Source organism: Lolium rigidum, chromosome 3 (assembly GCF_022539505.1).
Source record: "Lolium rigidum isolate FL_2022 chromosome 3, APGP_CSIRO_Lrig_0.1, whole genome shotgun sequence".
NCBI classification, from domain to species: domain Eukaryota; kingdom Viridiplantae; phylum Streptophyta; class Magnoliopsida; order Poales; family Poaceae; genus Lolium; species Lolium rigidum.
The window spans coordinates 188,190,875-188,200,901 of NC_061510.1; the positions used below are offsets into that span (position 1 = coordinate 188,190,875).

General features: G+C 44.3%; 1 pseudogene; it reads left to right on the forward strand.

Moving 5' to 3' along the window:
* The window catches only part of LOC124695912, a 69,517-nt pseudogene extending 60,285 nt beyond the window's left edge, over positions 1 to 9,232 (forward strand).
* Positions 9,233 to 10,027: the final 795 nt, after the last annotated feature.

The window sequence follows — 10,027 nt, forward strand, 5'->3', positions numbered from 1 at the left end:
GTCCACAAATCATTTATTTGATCACAAAGTAAACCATACCTACAAGGTTCAATATGTACTTCGATCTCCATGGCTAAAACACTTTGTAGTCATGGGAGCCATGATCGTCGTGGCTGCTTCCGGAACCAATTCCGATGCTGCGCTACTCTGATCATTATGCTAAGGTTCATAAACCTTATCAAGTTCTATTGTCCTCCCACTCAAATACTTCGCTAGAAAACAATTTCTTGGAAATAAGTAAGAAACATCGACAAACACTTTTGTCTTTGTCTCCATAGTGGAAAGAATTCCCAATCAATTCTTTGGGATAACCAACAAAGACATTCATCCGATTTTGGTTGTAAACTCTTAGACCAAAATTTAAAGAAAGGACTATTAGGGTTCATACCCATGCCATAACTCGTATGGTGTCATTTCAACGGATCATTGATGATGCTCTATTCAGTGTAAAAGCGGTAGTCTCTAAAGCATAATTCACAAAAATATAATGGCTTCATTTTATTTTATCTCATCATTAATCCAACAAGGTTTGGATACGTCTTTCGGATACTTCATCATCAATATGATACTCCAAGAAACGTGAGTTGTAGAACAATTTCATAACTCTCTTAGATGTTCGCTAAAACTCGTAATTCAAATATTTCCACCATGATCCAATCATAGATATTTGACTTTTCTATTACGATGATTTCCACCTCATGCTGAAATTTATTTGAATCCATTCAAATGTTTCAAACTTCTTCCTTATCGAATATATCCACATATATACTCAATTCATTGTTGGAAATTTTCATGAAGTAGAAGAATCTCCCGCACACAACTATTCCCAGTGAACCACATACATCATCATGTATGTTTCCACTAAGTTAGTTGCCCGTTCAACTCTTGGCCTATGAACGGTATTTCAGTCATTCTCTTTAGAAAAGATTTGCAAGCGCCAAACGATTCAAAAATCGAATGACTCCAAAAATCCATTAGCATGGAGTTCCTTCATGCGTTCCTCTCTAACATGACCTAAATGGCGGTTCCACAAATAAGTGGAATTCAAATCATTTGCCTTATGGCATTTTAGCGTCAGTGTTATGTATGTGTGTTTCACCATTAAGATTTATAATAACTTATCCATCGTACATGGAGTAATGTCATAATTTGAACAACTCATTGTTTTTATTTGACCAGATCAAAATAACAATTATTAAGTTCTTTATTATAAATTCTAAGGGCTAGATAGAATGCCAACGACGAACATAATAACACTTTATTTTTGTTCCAGACGTGCATTCCTATCATATTCCCTGTCAATCACTTAGGCCATTGTTTTCTTTTATTGCGTTGTTTTGTATGACACTTCATACCAACCAATATGGTACTAATACCCAAGAATTTAATTGTGTGACCAAACTAGGAATACAACCATAACATGTATATCATTTATATACACCTGAGCTAGACTTTCTAGTCTTTTCTTTTCTTTCTGCCAAAATATCTTTTGTAGTTTCTCTTTTAGCTTTCCTCATTATTCAGAAAACACTTCACCTTCAATAACTTCTAGGTTTGTTGGTCAAATACCAATAACTTTGAGGTTCTTACTTTGAAGTTGATCATCATATGACAAGTGTTCCAGATTTCACTATTAGTAACTTTGTAATATGATGAACAATTTCACTCATAATTTTATCCATCAATTCATGACGACTTTCCGAGACCATGTCTGTACATGCTAGGCTCGTAAAGTTTAACCTCAGTATTCGCATGTGCAAATTTGGCTTGCACCCGTTGTATGTACACGTAGAATCTATACCTTAGTATTCGAAACGACGAGTCTTAGCAACGGTGCATACTAAGGACGATCATTTCATGGATATGCGAATATCGTTAGTGCCCCAATAGTTGGAGGATTGGGACGCCTTGCGTCTTCAACCTTCGTACATTCCCATAAAACTTATGAGTTTATGTAGTCTCACCAAATTATATTCTATCATCTTGCAATAAGGTCTTAGATATCACATATATCTCATACCTTGATTATTTCTGAAAACAAAATTTTCAGCTCCTTACTTTTCAATTAGATTTGAACTTCAAGTTTCACGGAGACAAGATAACTTTAGGTACTAATTCAAAACCATAGCTCTTTGAATCAACAATGTGAGGTTTACTAAAAGTTTGCAATAGGACTTAATCATTTCTTGATTCTTTAACAATACGGTACCAGTCCGTAAAGTTTCTTGTCAGATTTTAACAGTATTTCTATCTCAATTACAAGACTAGCGCATGGTAGAAAACGGATGCCAATACTACAAAATTAATTCAAAATACTACTCAGACTATGTTTATGATAATTAGTTCATGTTTTAATCTAATTACTAATGAACTCCCACTTAATACAACATCCCTCATAGTTGTTAAGTGGTACACGATCCAAATCCACTACATCAAAACCGATCATCACGTGAGATGATGTAGCTTCAATGGTGAACATCAACATGTTGATCATATCATCCATATGACTCGTGTTCAACCTTTCGGTTTCCGTTGTCCCGAGGCCATGTTTGTACATGCTAGGCTCGTCAAGCAAACCCAAGTATTCCGCGTGTGCAACATGGCTTACACCCGTTGTATGTGAACGTTGAGTCTATCACATCCGATCATCACGAGATGCTTCGAAACGACAAACTGTGCAACGGTGCATACGAGGGGAGAACACTTTATTATCTTGATATTAATGTGAGGGATCATCTTATAATGCTACCATCGCGTTCTAAGCAAAATAAGATGCATAAAGGATTAACATCACATGCAATTCATATGTGATATGATATGGCCTTTTAGTCTTTGCGCCTTCGATCTTCATCTCCGAAGCACGGACATGATCTCCATCAGCAACGGGCATGATCTCCATCATCGTCGGCTTAGCGTCAAGGTCCATGGCGCCGTCTTCATGGTTGTTCACCTCATGTAGCAACTATTACAACTATTTTGAAATACTACTCAACATGAAATTTAAAGACAACCATAAGGCTCCTTCCGGTTGCCACAATACAATAATGATCATCTCATACATATTCATCATCACAACATGGCCATATCACATCACCAAACCCTGCAAAAACAAGTTAGACGTCTCTAATTTGGTTTGCATATTTTACGTGGTTTAGGGTTTTCGAGTGAGATCTAATCTACCTACGAACATGAACCACAACGGTGATACTAGTGTTGTCAATAGAAGAGTAAATTGAATCTTCACTATAGTAGGAGAGACAGACACCCGCAAAGCCACTTATGCAATACAAGTTGCATGTCGAGCGTGGAGCAAATCTCATGAACGCGGTCATGTAAAGTTAGCCCGAGCCGCTTCATCCCACTATGCCACAAAGATGCAAAGTACTCAAACTAATGACAACATAAGCATCAACGCCCACAAAAACATTGTGTTCTAATCGTGCAACCATCTATGCATAGACACGGCTCTGATACCACTGTAGGGATTCGTAGCATAGAAAACAAAAAATTTCCTACCGCGAGAACGCAATCCAAGCCAAGATGCAATCTAGAAGATGGGAGCAACGAGGGGATGAACGAGACTAACCCTTGAAGATTTCCAAAGCCTACAAGAGGAGGCTCTCGTTGTTGCGGTAGACGATCACTTGCTCGCTTTCAAAAGCGCGTAGAAGATCTTGACGGTGCCACAATCGGGCAGCACCTCCGTACTCGGTCACACGTTCGGTGTTGATGAAGACGACGTCCTTCTCCCCGTTCCAGCGGGCAGCGGAAGTAGTAGATCCTCCTCGGAATCCCGGCAGCACGACGGCGTGGTGGCGGTGGTGGTGGAGATCTCCGACAGAGCTTCGCCTAAGCTATGTGGGAGAGAGGGGTAGGAGGGAACCGCTAGGGTTTGGGAGAGGGCGCGCCGGCTAGGGCATCCTTGAGGGGTGCGGCCATGGTGGTCTTGGTGTGGCCGGCCAGCCCCTCCCGTCCCCTCTTTATATAGGTGGAAGCCCCAAGGATTAGGTCAAAAGTCTCCGAATAAGACCCCAACATAAAACCTTCCATATGACCAAACCTAGGGGGAGTGGGACTCCCCCTTTTCCTTTGGTGGGGTGGCCGGCCACCATGGGGAGGATTCCACTTGGGACTCCTCCTCCCTTAGGCTGGCCGGCCAAGGTGGGTGGAGTCCCTCTGGGACACCACCTTCCATGCTTATTTATTCCGGACTTTTCTAGAACCTTCTAGAACCTTCCAGAGAAAATACCGGATCATTTTCAAACCTAGAAAATGACTTCCTATATATGAATCTTATTCTCCGGACCATTCTGGACCTCCTCGTGATGTCCTGATCCCATCCGAGACTCCGAACAAAACTTCGAACTCAATTCCATATTTCCATATCTACTTAAACGACATCAAACCTTAAGTGTGTCACCCTACGGTTCGCGAACTATGTAGACATGGTTGAGACTTCTCTCCGACCAATAACCAATAGCGGGATCTGGAGATCCATAATGGATCCCACATATTCAACGATGACTTAGTGATCGAATGAACCATTTACATACGATACCAATTCCCTTTGTCACGCGATATTTTACTTGTCCGAGGTTTGATCATCGGTATCACTCTATACCTTGTTCAACCTCGTCTCCTGACAAGTACTCTTTACTCGTACCGTGGTATGTGGTCTCTTATGAACTTATTCATATGCTTGCAAGGCATTAGACGACATTCCACCGAGAGGGCCCAGAGTATATCTATCCGTCATCGGGATGGACAAATCCCACTGTTGATCCATATGCCTCAACTCATACTTTCCGGATACTTAATCCCACCTTTATAACCAGCCATTTACGCACTGACGTTTGATGTAATCAAAGTACCTTTCCGGTATAAGTGATTTACATGATCTCATGGTCGAAAGGACTAGGTAACTATGTATCGAAAGCTTATAGCAAATAACTTAATGACGTGATCTTATGCTACGCTTAATTGGGTGTGTCCATTACATCATTCATATAATGACATAATCTTGTTATTAATAACATCCAATGTTCATGATCACGAACCATGATCATCTATTAATCAACAAGCTAGTTATACAAGAGGCTTACTAGGGACTCTTTGTTGTTCACATAACACACATGTATCAATGTTTCGGTTAATACAATTATAGCATGGTATGTAAACATTATCATAAACACAAAGATATATTATAATAACCATTTTATTATTGCCTCTTGGGCATATCTCCAAAACCAAGCAACATCAAGGCTCGGGGGCTGGAGTCACCCTGAAGTCACCTACCGGAGAAGAACTGCAATACGTCTTACAAATTCACTTCAAAGCTACAAACAATATGGCGGAATACGAGGCTCTACTACACGGTCTGCGCATCGCTAAGGAAATTGGGATCAAGCACATCATATGCTGCGGAGATTCCGACCTGGTGGCACAACAAGTAGCCGGAACCTGGAATGCCAGAAACTCCATCATGGCGGCTTACAGAGACGAAGTTGACGAGATCGCCAAGTGTTTCCTCGGATACGAAGTCAAGTACGTCAGGGGAGACGATAACACAGCGGCAGATATGCTGTCCAAGCTCGGATCCGGCAGGAAACCAATTCCGCCTGGCATTTTCCTCGAGCATCTACGGATACCCTCGGTGAAGGGCGCGAACCCGGAAAACCCAGATCTGGCAGTATCTCCGGCTAAGGAAGTGATGGCTATCATTCCGGCCTGGACACAACCGTTCTTGGACTACCTCATTGATCGAAAGTTGCCGGAGCACGAGGTCCTCGCACGACAGATCATCAGACGAGCGAGATCCTACACAATCGTTGATGGACAACTCTACAAACGAAGTGCAAACGGGGTATTTCTCAAATGCGTCTCGAATCAAGATGGCATTGAAATCCTCAGAGAGATCCATGCAGGGGATTGCGGGCATCACGCCGCCCCCAGGTCGCTAGTTGCAAAAGCTTTTCGACTTGGATTTTATTGGCTCACAGCTAAAGAAGATGCTAAAAAGCTGGTAAAAACTTGTCGAGGTTGTCAGTACTACGCTACTCAACCAAACGCTCCATCCCTATCACCTGGTCGTTTGCGGTCTGGGGGCTCGATATGGTTGGGAAACTAAATAAATCGTCTCCTGGTGGTCATGAATACCTCCTGGTAGCTATTGACAGGTGCAGTAAGTGGATCGAGGCAAAGCCAGTGAGAAAAGCCGATGGTGCTATGACACTAAAATTTGTATGCAGCCTCGTAACGAGATTCGGCATCCCACACAGCATAATCACAGACAATGGCACAAACTTTGCACAAGGAGAACTCAAGGATTATTGCCATGACGTAGGGATCCGGCTTGACCTTGCATCTGTGGCACACCAACAATCCAATGGTCAGGTTGAATGAGCCAACGGCCTTATACTAGGCGGAATCAAACCTCGCCTCGAAGAACCGCTGCGACGCGCAGCCGGAGCTTGGGCTGATGAGTTAGACTCTGTTTTGTGGAGTTTACGAACTACCCCTAACAGGTCAACCGGATTTACTCCTTTCTTCCTGGTATACGGATCTGAAGCTGTGCTCCCCACTGACATCATCCACGATTCGCCGTGAGTTTCCGCCTACGATGAAGAAACTGCTGACGAGGCTCGACAGCTATCTGTGGACCTGATGGAAGAAGCTCGGAATTTAGCTGACCAACGCTCCACCATTTACTAGCAGAAACTCCGACGCTATCACAACCGTCGAGTTCGGAACCGCTCGTTCATGGTCGGAGACATAGTCCTCCGCCTTCACCAGGTGAAAGATCATAAGTTGCAAACTCCATGGGAAGGACCCTTCGTCATAAGCAAAGTGCTTCACAACAGATCATACTACCTTGTTGATTTCTGGGAACTAAAGGATAGACCTGACAACTGGTACCGAAAACGCAAACGAGAGGATCTGATGACATTTATGATGAAACAGATCATCCCTAGAATATAGCACAGCTACGTCCTTTCCACACTTAGCATTTTCCACATTACATACCCTGTAATATCTATGATACATGATCAATGAAATAAAGCATATGGTTCACTCTTAGAGTCTTCTACCTCCTTTAGTTTTTCATTTTCGGATCGTGTATGTTTTCTGACTAAAACCGCAGAGTTGGATCTTTCCGCCAAGGCGCGTATGAAAATTGTGATTTTCAAAATCGTCCTTTAGGACGTAAGTTGAAGTTTTCTGGCGGAAAAATTCTCCGTTGCGAACTCATGGATTCCTGGCAGCGACTTCCGACACCTTGGCTGGGGGCTTGTTTCCGCGGTTATTGACGGATTGTCATTGGGCTTCGTCGCCGCAGGCGAGTGTTTCCGGCCAAAGGTCTTCCGGCTCATGGAAGGTCAAGTGAGTGAGCCGGAAAATTTATAAGCCAGCACTTGCTTTCCAAATAGACGAAACATGCATATATATATATATATATATATGGGAAATAGCCACATGACTTGGTGCATAGCTGTGCACACCCCTCATAGCGTTGATCTACACCATAGTTGATATGGAGAGCATGCATGTTGGGCTGAAGATTCCAACGCCGGCAGGAATTTCCGTCACACCAAGAGTATGTGCCATGCAACGTCTTAACCGCAAGACAGGAACCCACACACATTGTTGCATGTGAAACCAATCAGCACACCACATGCGATCCCGGTATTGATTTTGCAGGCAGTGTGGATGGACGTTTCAACCAGCAAGAGTCTCCACATGCTAATGCCGGTAGGCAATGGTCCATGAAAATGCATGTGCGCGATTGAGGCATACAGATGATTCTTTTGCCACAACAATGGAAATATTCTCTTGCATGATACAAGCAGTTACACACGCAAAATTTTCAGCTATCTTTTGTTGTATCTTGTTACCACATGTCCCGCCGGTTTATTTTCAAAATTGCATGATCCACTCATACCGTGGCAAGCAGGTGAACACATGGTGCTCAAGGACTATCCTAGCAGATAAATGCTAAGGTAGGCAGCGTTGTGACGTACATGAAATAATAAAGTGGCAAGTCCAGCTCATTGGAGGATGCATGTGTGTGTTGGAGTAGGTTTTATGTTGGAGCAACGCCGGTACACGAAACCTGGTAGTTTTTAGAGTGGAATCAACGTGGTAACTCAAATTCGTTGTATCCTTTTCTGTTTCGCCAAACGCAGCCAGAGTTGACTAGCCGAAGCTTTTCCTGCTCGGTGCAGTTTAGCATAATATGTTTTGCCTAGGTTCTTCCTGCTCACACTACGGAGTTACATTCTAGCCACTTGCTGATATATCCAAGAACACCCTAATCATAGTATTAGATGCAGACCCGTTTGAATCCACAAGCAACTATCTACCCAGCCAAGTGATTTGTGACTTCAGTCCTGATTCCATCCAGACCCAAACCCCTTTTCTGTGTTCGAAGGTACGTGCTGGTGCCGCTCTTCACCAGCACCCACCACTTCGGCGGCGAGGTGCAGCTGACGGACATCAAGGACTGGTGGCTGGACAAGTTCACGCCGCTCTTCCGCCACCTCTCCAACTACGACGTCATCGACGTCGACAACGACCAGGAGGTGCACTGCTTCCCGTGCACCGTCCACCGCACCATGGGCATCGACGCCACCTGCTCCCCGGGCGGCGAGTCGACCGTCGCTGACTTCAAGCGCCTCCTCCGCCGCACCTTCCACCTCAAGCGCGACGTCGCCTCACACATCAAGCCCCGGCTCCTCATCATCTCCTGGAAATCCTCCCGCCGCTTCCTCAATGAGTGCACCATGGCGCACGCCGCCGCGATAGCCTAGTTCGACGTGCGCATCGCCGAGCCGGACAACCACACGGACATGCCCAACTTCGTGCGCCTCGTCAACTCCGCCGACGTCATTATGGGGGTGCACGGCGCCGGCCTCACCAACATGGTGTTCCTCCCCAGCCGCGCCGTGCTGGTGCAGGTGGTGCCATTCGGCGGGCTGGAGTGGCTGTCGCGGGTCACCTTCCAGGACCCGGCCAAGGACATGGACGTCACCTGCATGGAGTACAATGTGTCACTGGAGGAGAGCTCGGTCGAGAACCTCACCCGAAAGACCATTTCTACCTGCATCACCCCTACGACGTGCACAAGAAGGGTTGGGACGCCATCAAGACCGTCTACCTCGACAAGCAGAGCGTCACCCTCAACCCCACTAAGTTCTCCCACGCGCTCGAGCACGCGCGAAGCCTCCTGCCCTGACACTCAGCTCTACAGCTCCTTCGTGCTAGATTAGGCCTTCTTCTTCCATGCTTGCTTCACTTCCTCACTTCTTCTTCTTGATTTGTTGTTCTTCTTGTGATGGCAAGATTCATTTCTTTCTTTCATTATTTATTTTTTTTGGTAAAGGAGGAGACGAACAAGTTCGTGTCACAGCATAGGGGCAACAAGTGTGCAAAGGCTAATTAATTATACACACTTTGTAAATCGAAATTATACCAAGCCACATGAGAGGAATTGTTTTGTCCACATGGGGACTGATCGAGTGATCGCTTTAGCATCATCAGAGGCAGGGCATGTGAACAATTGTTGTTTTTCTGGTCCTGAATTTTCATCATGCGATGCATTGCCCCTCATTCTCAACACCACTAGTTTCAGACTTATTCAGACAAATGCTTTTAATTCAGACCAGTTTCGGAGCCTTTAACTTCTTTTTTTCCTGGACCAGTTTTAGAGGCCACAACTACTGCTTATGACCAGGGTAGGAGGCTACAACTAATCTTTTCGGACCAGTTTAGGAGGCTTCAACTAGTTTATGACCAGCAATGCATGCCCCCTCATTCTCAACAGCTCTAGTTTCAGACATATTCAGGCAAATACTTTCAAGTTTCAACTCACACCCGTTTCGGAGGCTTCGCCTTGATATTTTTTCTGGACCGGGTTAGGAGGCCAGAAGTATACTTTTTGGGCCAGTTTAGGATGGCATAACTATATATTTTAAACTGGTTTAGTAGGCTCAACATTTATATTTTGAATTAATTTGGGAGGCTTCAGCTT